The sequence below is a fragment of the Lissotriton vulgaris genome, chromosome 4_1, assembly GCF_964263255.1.
Source record: "Lissotriton vulgaris chromosome 4_1, aLisVul1.2, whole genome shotgun sequence".
NCBI lineage: Eukaryota > Metazoa > Chordata > Amphibia > Caudata > Salamandridae > Lissotriton > Lissotriton vulgaris.
In genome coordinates, this window is record NC_141691.1 from 2,110,027,309 (window position 1) to 2,110,041,271 (window position 13,963).

A 13,963-nucleotide genomic window follows, 5' to 3' on the forward strand; every position below is an offset into this window, starting at 1 on the left:
TATAAACACGCACTTTGTACATATAGTCCTTGCTTACGAGATGCAAGGCTGGCAGTAATATAGACAGCCAGCCTTGCTGCTCATAAGCATGGACTATAAATACAAAGTGCTTGTTTACGTACTACTTGCAGGTTTTCAAACGCCTAAATAAAAGGCATTGTCATTTACAATGCCAATAGCTCAAAATCTCACACATGCGAGACCTATTGCATTGCAAATGCTTGTTTTGCCTGCTGCTGCTTGTGTCCATCTTGCAAGCTTCAGGCACGTAGACTGCAGGAGGAGGTGGCTCCTGGTTTGGACAATGGCTTCTATGCCAGACCGAACAGTACAGCAGCAATGTCTCAGGATGAGCAGCAGAGTGCAGGGGATTCTTAGCGCCACCATCAGAGCTACGATTCCTCGGCCTAGTGTGGTACTGAAAATTCTGGACCCTGCTGTTGTATGGTACCGAAGCTCTACACTCGTGTCAGAAAATATCATCGTACCATGAAGAATTTGGTATCGGCAGACCGGTAATGATCAAGACATTATACCTGTGTATTTGGGTCATGATTGAGTGACAAAATCACCCTTAAATGGTAGTTTCTGTCTTGAACCCTCGGGTTCCATTTTGTGAGCGGCAAACATCTTGTGATTGCCCTTACATAGTCAAAATGACCAAGGCCGAATCCGATCTGAAAGGACACGTACACCTTTGCTGACTCCTCTGTGACCTGGGCGAGCTGACTCCACTGCCTCAAGCCAAACCTGTTCGGGCAGTTCTCATCCCAATGGCCGAGCGAGATTAGCATCAAGGCACAACATGTCATAAACCGATCATCGCATACAAGCTACGCTAATCTCACACACACCTGTCCCTGTTTCTTCTTTATGGCTAGTTTTACAAGGAGGAGGTGCCCGATTTTATTGGGGATTCATCGATATCTGATGGAAGTTCTGAGCCTTGCTGGGTAATCTATCACAAACTAGACAAACGAAAATATAGGTTTTCCATCATGACTCTGCTCTTTCTTTATAGTAGAAATATTTATATGACCAACTGTAAAAAACGAAGAATTCTTGCCTGAAGTGTAATATTTTGTATAAAAAGAGAAGACTGGTTCTGTAAAAACGAGCAGTCTCCTAAGAACCTACATGCGCTTCATGCTGTTGTACTTCTAGGACACCTGTTACTGGTTGCAGCCAATAAACTCGATCCTTGACATCACCTAGAAGACTCTGTGTTTCTGTGGTCCGAAACAGGAAGAACTCAAGAGGTCTTTGGGTGTTCTCCTGGCACCGCCGGGTCCCTAAAAACCCGGTACCTCAGTTGGCGCCCAACTCGGGGCGGTATCAAGCGGTGTCGGTCCAAGCCAGATGTTCGTGAGGAGCTTCATGTGAAAATTCCAGAGGACGGCCAGCCACTTCAGGGACCCCTGCATGTCGACGTTGTTCCGAAGGTCTTTGCTGCGAGGTTCCCCGCGTCCCGACGGCTACGAAGGACTGCTGCCCTGACTAATGCCCTGTTTTGGACCCTTGATGATTGGTAGAGCGAAACGATAGACGAGTCTTCTAGTGACGTCATCGATCATCAATACTTCAGTTAAGAATAAGTGGAGCGTCTCCCAGTCCTTAGTTTGGTTCTTAGTTTGGTATCCTTCGGATACGCTTTGATTTGGAACTTGCAAGCGCCAAAGCCGAAGGACTCGTGTATTCACGAGACTATCGTATTCGATAATCCTTTGAAGTTTGAAGCTAGACTAGAGAGCGAAGATGCCTGGTCTTAGCAGACTTGGAAATTTGTTTTGTCTTGGTTGTAGTAGGGACTCCCGATTGGAGGATCCGTGTTCGGTTCCTCCAATTGGAACTCCAACATATGAGCTTTATGTGAAGCATGGCGTAGGCCCTATCACGTATAATGAAGTGTGGATCCGATACACCAGAAATGATGGTGTCTTAAAATGGCCACAATATGGTAGCTTTGACACAGAGATTTTGGATAATCTAGAGATTAAACTTTTCAAAAAGAAAGCCCGGCCGGCGATGTTTGACTCCTTTCGCCTATGGCGCAAAGAAGCCAAACAGAAAGAAATGAAATTAGCGAAGAAAAATAAACGAGGTATGTCAATGGTACAAGCTGCCGTTGCGTTCAGGGACAACGAGGAAGAGCAAGAGAGTGAACAAACGCTTAGAAGAAGGAAGTTAGCGGTAGACAAATGCTACCCAGTTCTGCCACGTAAAGGACAAGGATCAACGGAGAAACTTGATAGCGATCCTCTAATGTCCCACTTATTGAGTTCACCACCCCCCTATGCACAAAATGCTACTGCACCCCTGCAACGCTTTGGTATACCATGCCCGCCGCACGAACCCCAGTTCTTCCACAACCACCAGCTCCTCTTCAGCTGGTTTCTACTCCTCCGGCGCAGCCCTCTCATGGGCCGCCGCCTTTGCTACCTACTTCATCTGCTTTTTCTACGACTTCGCCTACTGCTCCATTTGCTTATCCTAATACTGCCTTTGCTACTGCCTCCACTTCTGCTTTACATCAGCCTGTCTTTTCTGACGTTTCTACCTTTCCATCAGCTTCTCCTTCTGTTTGACAGAGAGTAGCAAACACTGTCACTGGTCTTTTCTCACCTTTCTTTGGGTCGCCTAATACGACCCCTAAGACAGAACGTAGACAGTTGCGGAGTCGACTGCCTGACTATCAAGAGAGAGAAGTATTGAATGAGTTAGCGCGTAACTGGGTTACCAATACTGTAAAGTATGACGTTCAGTCTGTCATGGAAGTCTTCTGTCAGTGGGAAGCATCTACACAGAGATATGTTTTTGAACAAATGTGTATCTTCCTCTGTGAAGATTTGGAGGGAAATGATCCAAAGTACGACATGTCTACATTATTCCGTATGCGGTTCAAGTTCTGAGAAGGCATGATTGTGGGTGCCGAAGTTGAACAAGCGATTGAGATGTTATTGTCTAATAGGAGTAAGGGAAGCAATTCTCGATCACTGTCTGAGCATGACATGCCAGGTAGGAAAAAGGCGCAACAGTATCCCATGAGAGAGGTTCCCCCAGTTTGGAGGGAAGGTGACGCAAATGCAAATCCAGCCATTCCGCCGCATTTTCAGCGTGTATGGGTACATGTTCCTTGGAAAAGATCTGAGGTTTTAGCGCTCAAACAGACATTGCCTGATCCCCGTAAAAATCCTACAGGGTATTATAAGGAGTTGTCACAGACTGCAAGCTCCTGTATCATGAATTTAGCCGACATAGACATGTTGTTTGGAAATGTTGTTCCACAGCCTTTATGGGGAAAGATTTGTCATACAGATCATGACCAAGAGTTAGGTGATGGATGGGTTAATATTGCTACTGCTGATGCTAGACAAGTTTGTGGCTCTAAGCCTGAGCCTTTAGTAGCAGAACTTCCTGGTAGAATCATTACGTATATGAAGACTTTCATGCCCGAATTGCGTGTGCATTGGGACAAGTTGTCTGCGTGCAAACAGAAGAAAGATGAGAATGTGTCTGACTTTTTCAGATTGTTTGTCGACAAATTTGTACATAATTTACTTCCTGAATTATGCAACAAGTTGAAGGATTCTGAGAGTGCTTGGGCTGTTTTCACGTCAGCACAGATACTAGCCACAGCCCAGTACTATGAGAATAGACGCAAAGATGAGCTAGAGAAGGCAGATAAAAAGACTAAAGAATTGAAAACTAAAGTCCTTCTCCAGCAAGCTTATCCACCTCGTACTGCTAGTCAGCACGATTTCCAGCAACCCCAGCAATATTCAAGGAACTCGCAAAGAAACGAGTCTTCTCAACAGCGTTTACCGTATGGTCCGAATCAATGTGCATACTGCAAAGAACAGGGTCATTTCAAGATTAATTGTCCGGTTTTGTTACAGCGCATGAATGGTGTTTCTGGTGCGAGAGGTCGAGGTGTTCAACAAGCTCCTAGAGGTAGTGGCCGTGGAAATTTCCCCCAGAACGCTCGTCCCTTTCCGCCTCAGAATTCTATGAACAGTTTTGACCAACAGAATAATGCGTTTTCCAGGACAGCTCAGTACTATGCTGATGACTACTATGCAGAGAACGAGAATGAGGGTAATGATTGCTAAGACAGCCATGGACAAAGAGAGGGAGTTGTTTCAGTTTCAGTAGATCAGAATGGACCTTATGTTGAGGTGATTACATCAGGTGTGTCCGAGCCTTTTCTGTTGGATACTGGTGCTACAAAGAGTTCTATTATGCACTCAAACCTTCCTGGCGCACCTTTGTCTGGCGAAATGAATGTTTCAGTAGGTTTTTCTGGCGCCCCGGTTAGGAACCAGATCTCTAGTCCTATGTTTCTTTCTGTTGGGCCATGTGAATTAGAAGCACCCCTCATTCTCACAACAGGTTGTGGTGAAAATTTGTTGGGATTGGATCTGTTAAAGAGATTATATGCGACTTTGTACTGTTCTCCTTCGGGAGTACAACTTACTCTAGGCAAGAAAGTGGTTTCTCCAATGTATTTGTCGAGGGAAAGGCTTCCAACAGAATTTTCTTCTCTTCCAGATATACTTTGGGCTACTGGATCCAATGATGTGGGTCTGTTGGAAATAGTGCCATATGTTATAACATTGAAAGCTAATGTTAGACTACCACGTATTCCCCAATACAAGATTTCTAGTGAAGGTGAAAAGGCGTTGTTAGCAATCATTTATGATCTGATTGAGAAAGACGTCATTGAAGAGACAACAGGCAACATTTGTAATAGTCCTGTTCTGCCGGTTTTGAAGCGTACTGATCCTTCCCAACCCCCTGTATAGGTTTGTGATTGATCTTAGGGAAGTGAACAAGATTGTTGTGCCACAGTTTGCAGTTGTTCCTGATATCACTGCCTTATTGACTATGGTTCCAGCGTCAGCCACTTGGTTCTCGGTGATTGACTTGCAGAATGCTTTCTTCAGCATCCCGATTGCCGAGGAGAGCAGGGATTTTTTTGGCTTCAATTTAGGAGGCCGAAGTTTCCGCTTCAAACGCGCTCCTCAGGGCTACTGCGAAAGTCCATCGATATTCAGTCAGGCTCTGGAATCGCAGCTTGACACGATTGTTCTACCTGATGGCGCGACGCTTATTCAGTACGTAGATGATTTACTAGTCGCTGTAGATACTGAGGAGATTGCAAACAAGCCACTTTGTCATTGTTGCGTCATTTATGTGATCTGCGCCACAAGGTCTCTCTTTCAAAATTACAATATTGTCGACAAGAAGTGATCTATTTAGGTCACATCTTATCGAAGGAGGGAAGGAAGCTAACCCCAGAAAGAATACAGGCAATTGCAAAATTGAGTGTCCCAAGAACACAGAGAGAAGTGCGTGCTTTCTTGGGCATTACATCATATTGCAGACAATGGATACCAAATTTCTCCTTGTTGGCCAAACCCTTGGTGGCATTAACTTGCAAGGATACACCGAAACCCATTCCGTGGTCTGAAGAGTGTCAGACAAGTTTTTCCGAGTTGCGTGATGCATTGTGTTTGGCTCCTGTGTTGGGTACCCCCGACTACAGTAAGCCTTTTACGCTGTATGTCCATGAGAAAGAAGGTTGTGCATTATCAGTTCTGACACAGCCTTTTGGGGGCAAACAGCGTCCATGCGCGTACTTTTCAGCAACTCTAGACCCGGTAGCTAAGGCATTGCCAAGTTGCTTGAGAGCCACTGCGCAGCAGCTGTCTGTATTCGACAGTCTGCTGGGTTAGTAATGAATATTACCCTAATTGTCATGGTCCCACATGCAGTAGACATTTTGCTAAACAGAACAAGGACACAGCATTTAACTAGTGCTCGACTGTCAAGTTATGAGCTGACACTGCTAGCGAGTCACATACACATTAAGAGGTGTGACACACTCATCCCAGCCACGTTATTGCCCATTCCAGTAGAGACAGATGAGGTCGAACAACATGACTGCTGTTTTAGGACAGAAGAAGAGACAAAAGGGAGAGTAGATTTACAGGACACTCCTCTTCCTAAATGTAATGATACCTTATGGGTTGATGGTTCATGTTTCAAGTTGCCGAATGGTGATACGACTGCAGCATATGCTGTGACAACATTGCACACGATTGTTGAAGCTGCACGTATCCCACACAATTCCGCGCGAGCAGCAGAATTGATTGCACTTACAAGAGCATGTGTGTTGGCAAAAGGAAAAAGGGTGAATGTGTACACGGACAGCCAATACGCCTTTGGCGTGGCTCACAGTTTTGGACGATTGTGGCGTGAACGTGGGTTCCTGACTTCGCATGATACAAAGATCCAACACGGTCAGTTAGTAAATGAGCTTCTCGAGTCACTGACCTTGCCACTACAAGTTGCGATTGTGAAATGCAGTGCACACAAAAAGGTGACGGATGATGTTGGTCGTGGGAACGCGTTTGCAGATGAAGTTGCAAAAGAAACTGCAAGGAACGTAATGAGCCGAATGTATGTTTCAGGCCCCGCGAGATGGATTGGTGATGTTGGTATGTGTGCAGATACGATTGAGAGTGTGAAGTCTATCCAATCCGAAGCCACAGAGAAAGAGGTGAATGAATGGAGAGAAAGTAGGGGTAAACTGGATGGGAATGGTTGTTGGGTTGAATTGTCAGAGCATCAGAGATGGCTGTTACCCGATACGTATGTGCTTGCTGTGGTGACAATGGCTCATGGGATGGCTCACATCAGTGTGAAAGGGATCTGTAAGTTGTTGGCTCCAGTATGGCAGAATAGTGGAATCCCTAAATGTGCAGAGAATGTGGTCAAGAACTGTATGGTGTGTCTGAAGTACAACCCCAACTCCAGCTGGTCATTTTGCGCCTCCAACGTATCCGTTCGAGATTTTGCAGCTAGATTTCATCCACATGGAAAGGTGCAACAATCTGAAATACGTACTCGTTGTTGTTTGTGCCTTTTCCAGGTGGGTCGAAGCATATCCCCTTAAGGACAATACAGCCTTATCCACAGCTAAAGCCCTTGTCAAAGAGTTCTTCCCTAGGTTTGGAATGCCTAGAATGGTCTGGAGTGATAATGGGAGTGAATTCGTGGGACGAGTAATGAAGAAAGTGTGTGAGGGGCTAGGCATACACCAGAAATTCCACGCTGCAAATCACCCCCAATCAGCGTAGAGTGCTACAACGGCACGTTAAATTTGAATTAAATTTGAAACTGGCCAAGATTCAAGCAAGCACAGGTCTTAAATGGCCTGACGCTCTGCCCTTGGCGCTCCTATCCACAAGAATGACTGTTCATTCTAGATTGGGACTTAGTCCACATGAAATTGTGTTCGGCCGCCCGGCCAACATATGGGGAGTGCCAAGGCCCACCAGGTTCAGTGAAATAGAGCATCCTGTACTGCTTGACTATCTGTATGAATTGACGGCTAAATTGCGTGTTTTACATCAACAGGTCTACGACAGTCTACCTCAGGCCCCTGAAGCTCCAGGACACCCTATCGATCCTGGAACATATGTCCTCGTGAAAAACTTCCAGCGAACGAGGAATGACCAGCCCCGGTGGACCGGCCCTCACCTAGTTCTCCTATCCACAAGATCGTCAGTTCGAGTGGAAGGAAAGAAAAACTGGATCCACAGGACCCATTGCAATAGGGTCCCGTTACCTCTGCCTTATGACCGATGGGTCCAGGAGGGAATTGCTGACTCTGAGGCTGAGACTGTGCCTCGTTTCTTACCCTTCAGTGATGCACGTTTGAAAGGAACTACTTCTGAAAAAGAAAGCGATAACATTCTGCAAGGATCTGTGCCACCATCAATGCAGTTGGACACTACTGAGCCTGAACTCCTGTTTCTAGACCACACAGCACCTGGTCGAAACCGTTATAACTTGAGGCCAAGACCTATGACTATGGACAAATAAATATTTTTCTTTTTGATTGTGCAGCTCTCTCATCCAGGAAACTTGCTCATTTTTGATTTTCGAACCGCCATCCGGTTCTCCTGCTAGGGCCGCGGTTGCCACAGTCTTTGGAGTGCAGCTGGAGACGGTTAGGTCAACAGTTCTGGTTGGTCTAAGAGAGTTGCCCTAAACTGACAGAAGCACTCCTTAGCAGAAACAATCTCCCACCGCGGGCAGCAACTTAGAGGATGGAGTTTCCCAAGATGGAGAGACCTGCCAGATCAACGAACTTTGAAACGAGAATATGCACTGTGATGGCAAAAACGCGATTTTTAATAATATGCATTTTTATGTTGTGTAGTATAATGATGTTTTTGGTGGGCTATGCTTTATTCACCTTTCGAGTATCATTTGCACACACCACACAGCCCACACCTCCTCCTACTGTTTCCCCGCACTCTTTTCACCCCATGCCTGAACCCGAGTCTGCCAGAAGATTAGAATTCATAAATAACTCATTCGTTCAGCTGCTACACCAGCACCAGTCTGTAATGAACACGACAAATTGTTGGGTATGTGGACTTATGCCACACATGACAGATAAGGGTATCCCATATTTTGTCCTGCCATTTAGCTACCATGGTTCTCTGTGGGCATTTCAAACAATGTTCCTGTTTTCCCTCGAACCATATTCCCCAGGAAGAAACTCGAGCAACAAGGCACTAGTGGCAGGAATTAGAAATAGGAGTAGGGATATCGACACGTATAGAACGATTCCCAGAGATGAATTGAAGCCTTACAGCAGATGGAACATATCAAAATATGGAATTTCTTAGCAGCTAAGGGTACCTACTTCGTCTGCCATGATAGAGCATACACATGGTTGCCCCCTGACTTTTCGGGCACATGTTTTATCTTGTTCCTGCTGCCACCCACCTACACGGCCGAGGCAGATTACCATCGGACAAGGACAGTTAGGGGTGTTGTGAGTAAAGACGACACTGCGGAACAGGAGTTTGGGGATTTCGCAAAAGGTTTTCTGCCGTTTTGGAGGCCTATGGTGAACAGCAGGAACATTCGCCAATTGACGAGGGTAGTTGAATCGGCCGTGATCGAAACGGCTGGTGCCCTTAGTAACTTGACTGCGGAGCTCCAGTCGGACCGCCTTATGACTCTTCAGAACAGGGTTGCCCTAGATGTCATACTTGCAGACCGTGGTGGGGTATGTAAAGTGATCCAATCCAGTTGCTGCATCTTCATCCCAGATAACGCTCCGACAGTATACCAGGCCATCTCCAAACTGCATAAGATTTCCGAGTCCATTCACGTGGATGAAGGAGACTGGTCCTTAATGGGGTGGTTCTGGAAACTGATATCTGCCTGGGGATGGAAGATTCTGATAGTCATTGGGATGGTCTTAGCCATTCTGTTCATGTTATGTCTGTGTGTACAGTGTGCTCCTGCAATATGTGGCCTCTGTGCTACATCATGTGTAAGGAAGCCTGTATCAAGAGATGAACTAAGTAACAGGATGATGCTACAGCAGCATCTCAATGACTTTATGTACACAGACCTGGACTCAGATTAGCATGAGTATAGGTTATTGCCTATATAAGGGCAAAAGGAGGGTCTGTGGTACTGAAAATTCTAGACCCTGCTGTTGTATGGTACCGAAGCTCTACACTCGTGTCAGAAAATATCATCGTACCATGAAGAATTTGGTATCGGCAGACCGGTAATAATCAAGACATTATACCTGTGTATTTGCGTCATGATTGAGTGACGAAATCACCCTTAAATCGTAGTTTCTGTCTTGAACCCTCGGGTTCCATTTTGTGACCGGCATCCATCTTGTGATTGCCCTTACATAGTCAAAATGACCAAGGCCGAATCCGATCTGAAAGGACACGTACACCTTTGCTGACTCCTCTGTGACCTGGGCGAGCTGACTCCACTGCCTCAAGCCAAACCTGTTCGGGCAGTTCTCATCCCAATGGCTGAGCGAGATTAGCATCAAGGCACAACATGTCATAAACCGATCATCGCATACAAGCTACGCTAATCTCACACACACCTGTCCCTGTTTCTTCTTTATGGCTAGTTTTACAAGGAGGAGGTGACCGATTTTATTGGGGATTCATCGATATCTGATGGAAGTTCTGAGCCTTGCTGGGTAATCTATCACAAACTGGACAAACGAAAATATGGGTTTGCCATCATGACTCTGCTCTTTCTTTATAGTAGAAATATTTATATGACCAACTGTAAAAAACGAAGAATTCTTGCCTGAAGTGTAATATTTTGTATAAAAAGAGAAGACTGGTTCTGTAAAAACGAGCAGTCTCCTAAGAACCTACATGCGCTTCATGCTGTTGTACTTCTAGGACACCTGTTACTGGTTGCAGCCAATAAACTCGATCCTTGACATCACCTAGAAGACTCTGTGTTTCTGTGGTCCGAAACAGGAAGAACTCAAGAGGTCTTTGGGTGTTCTCCTGGCACCGCCGGGTCCCTAAAAACCCGGTACCTCAGTTGGCGCCCAACTCGGGGCGGTATCAAGCGGTGTCGGTCCAAGCCAGATGTTCGTGAGGAGCTTCATGTGAAAATTCCAGAGGACGGCCAGCCACTTCAGGGACCCCTGCATGTCGACGTTGTTCCGAAGGTCTTTGCTGCGAGGTTCCCCGCGTCCCGACGGCTACGAAGGACTGCTGCCCTGACTAATGCCCTGTTTTGGACCCTTGATGATTGGTAGAGCGAAACGATAGACGAGTCTTCTAGTGACGTCATCGATCATCAATACTTCAGTTAAGAATAAGTGGAGCGTCTCCCAGTCCTTAGTTTGGTTCTTAGTTTGGTATCCTTCGGATACGCTTTGATTTGGAACTTGCAAGCGCCAAAGCCGAAGGACTCGTGTATTCACGAGACTATCGTATTCGATAATCCTTTGAAGTTTGTAGCTAGACTAGAGAGCGAAGATGCCTGGTCTTAGCAGACTTGGAAATTTGTTTTGTCTTGGTTGTAGTAGGGACTCCCGATTGGAGGATTCGTGTCCGGTTCCTCCAATTGGAACTCCAACATATGAGCTTTATGTGAAGCATGGCGTAGGCCCTATCACGTATAATGAAGTGTGGATCCGATACACCAGAAATGATGGTGTCTTAAAATGGCCACAATATGGTAGCTTTGACACAGAGATTTTGGATAATCTAGAGATTAAACTTTTCAAAAAGAAAGCCAGGCCGGCGATGTTTGACTCCTTTCGCCTATGGCGCAAAGAAGCCAAACAGAAAGAAATGAAATTAGCGAAGAAAAATAAACGAGGTATGTCAATGGTACAAGCTGCCGTTGCGTTCAGGGACAACGAGGAAGAGCAAGAGAGTGAACAAACGCTTAGAAGAAGGAAGTTAGCGGTAGACAAATGCTACCCAGTTCTGCCACGTAAAGGACAAGGATCAACGGAGAAACTTGATAGCGATCCTCTAATGTCCCACTTATTGAGTTCACCACCCCCCTATGCACAAAATGCTACTGCACCCCTGCAACGCTTTGGTATACCATGCCCGCCGCACGAACCCCAGTTCTTCCACAACCACCAGCTCCTCTTCAGCTGGTTTCTACTCCTCCGGCGCAGCCCTCTCATGGGCCGCCGCCTTTGCTACCTACTTCATCTGCTTTTTCTACGACTTCGCCTACTGCTCCAACTGCTTATCCTAATACTGCCTTTGCTACTGCCTCCACTTCTGCTTTACATCAGCCTGTCTTTTCTGACGTTTCTACCTTTCCATCAGCTTCTCCTTCTGTTTGACAGAGAGTAGCAAACACTGTCACTGGTCTTTTCTCACCTTTCTTTGGGTCGCCTAATACGACCCCTAAGACAGAACGTAGACAGTTGCGGAGTCGACTGCCTGACTATCAAGAGAGAGAAGTATTGAATGAGTTAGCGCGTAACTGGGTTACCAATACTGTAAAGTATGACGTTCAGTCTGTCATGGAAGTCTTCTGTCAGTGGGAAGCATCTACACAGAGATATGTTTTTGAACAAATGTGTATCTTCCTCTGTGAAGATTTGGAGGGAAATGATCCAAAGTACGACATGTCTACATTATTCCGTATGCGGTTCAAGTTCTGAGAAGGCATGATTGTGGGTGCCGAAGTTGAACAAGCGATTGAGATGTTATTGTCTAATAGGAGTAAGGGAAGCAATTCTCGATCACTGTCTGAGCATGACATGCCAGGTAGGAAAAAGGCGCAACAGTATCCCATGAGAGAGGTTCCCCCAGTTTGGGGGGAAGGTGACGCAAATGCAAATCCAGCCATTCCGCCGCATTTTCAGCTTGTATGGGTACATGTTCCTTGGAAAAGATCTGAGGTTTTAGCGCTCAAACAGACATTGCCTGATCCCCGTAAAAATCCTACAGGGTATTATAAGGAGTTGTCACAGACTGCAAGCTCCTGTATCATGAATTTAGCCGACATAGACATGTTGTTTGGAAATGTTGTTCCACAGCCTTTATGGGGAAAGATTTGTCATACAGATCATGACCAAGAGTTAGGTTATGGATGGGTTAATATTGCTACTGCTGATGCTAGACAAGTTTGTGGCTCTAAGCCTGAGCCTTTAGTAGCAGAACTTCCTGGTAGAATCATTACGTATATGAAGACTTTCATGCCCGAATTGCGTGTGCATTGGGACAAGTTGTCTGCGTGCAAACAGAAGAAAGATGAGAATGTGTCTGACTTTTTCACGCGGTTTGAAGAGACTTTCGTCGATCATAGTGGTCAGGTTATGGCTACTGAGGGTGGCCAGAGATTGTTTGTCGACAAATTTGTACATAATTTACTTCCTGAATTATGCAACAAGTTGAAGGATTCTGAGAGTGCTTGGGCTGTTTTCACGTCAGCACAGATACTAGCCACAGCCCAGTACTATGAGAATAGACGCAAAGATGAGCTAGAGAAGGCAGATAAAAAGACTAAAGAATTGAAAACTAAAGTCCTTCTCCAGCAAGCTTATCCACCTCGTACTGCTAGTCAGCACGATTTCCAGCAACCCCAGCAATATTCAAGGAACTCGCAAAGAAACGAGTCTTCTCAACAGCGTTTACCGTATGGTCCGAATCAATGTGCATACTGCAAAGAACAGGGTCATTTCAAGATTAATTGTCCGGTTTTGTTACAGCGCATGAATGGTGTTTCTGGTGCGAGAGGTCGAGGTGTTCAACAAGCTCCTAGAGGTAGTGGCCGTGGAAATTTCCCCCAGAACGCTCGTCCCTTTCCGCCTCAGACTTCTATGAACAGTTTTGACCAACAGAATAATGCGTTTTCCAGGACAGCTCAGTACTATGCTGATGACTACTATGCAGAGAACGAGAATGAGGGTAATGATTGCTAAGACAGCCATGGACAAAGAGAGGGAGTTGTTTCAGTTTCAGTAGATCAGAATGGACCTTATGTTGAGGTGATTACATCAGGTGTGTCAGAGCCTTTTCTGTTGGATACTGGTGCTACAAAGAGTTCTATTATGCACTCAAAACTTCCTGGCGCACCTTTGTCTGGCGAAATGAATGTTTCAGTAGGTTTTTCTGGCGCCCCGGTTAGGAACCAGATCTCTAGTCCTATGTTTCTTTCTGTTGGGCCATGTGAATTAGAAGTACCCCTCATTCTCACAACAGGTTGTGGTGAAAATTTGTTGGGATTGGATCTGTTAAAGAGATTATATGCGACTTTGTACTGTTCTCCTTCGGGAGTACAACTTACTCTAGGCAAGAAAGTGGTTTCTCCAATGTATTTGTCGAGGGAAAGGCTTCCACAGAATTTTCTTCTCTTCCAGATATACTTTGGGCTACTGGATCCAATGAGGTGGGTCTGTTGGAAATAGTGCCATATGTTATAACATTGAAAGCTAATGTTAGACTACCACGTATTCCCCAATACAAGATTTCTAGTGAAGGTGAAAAGGCGTTGTTAGCAATCATTTATGATCTGATTGAGAAAGACGTCATTGAAGAGACAACAGGCAACATTTGTAATAGTCCTGTTCTGCCGGTTTTGAAGCGTACTGATCCTTCCCAACCCCCTGTCTATAGGTTTGTGA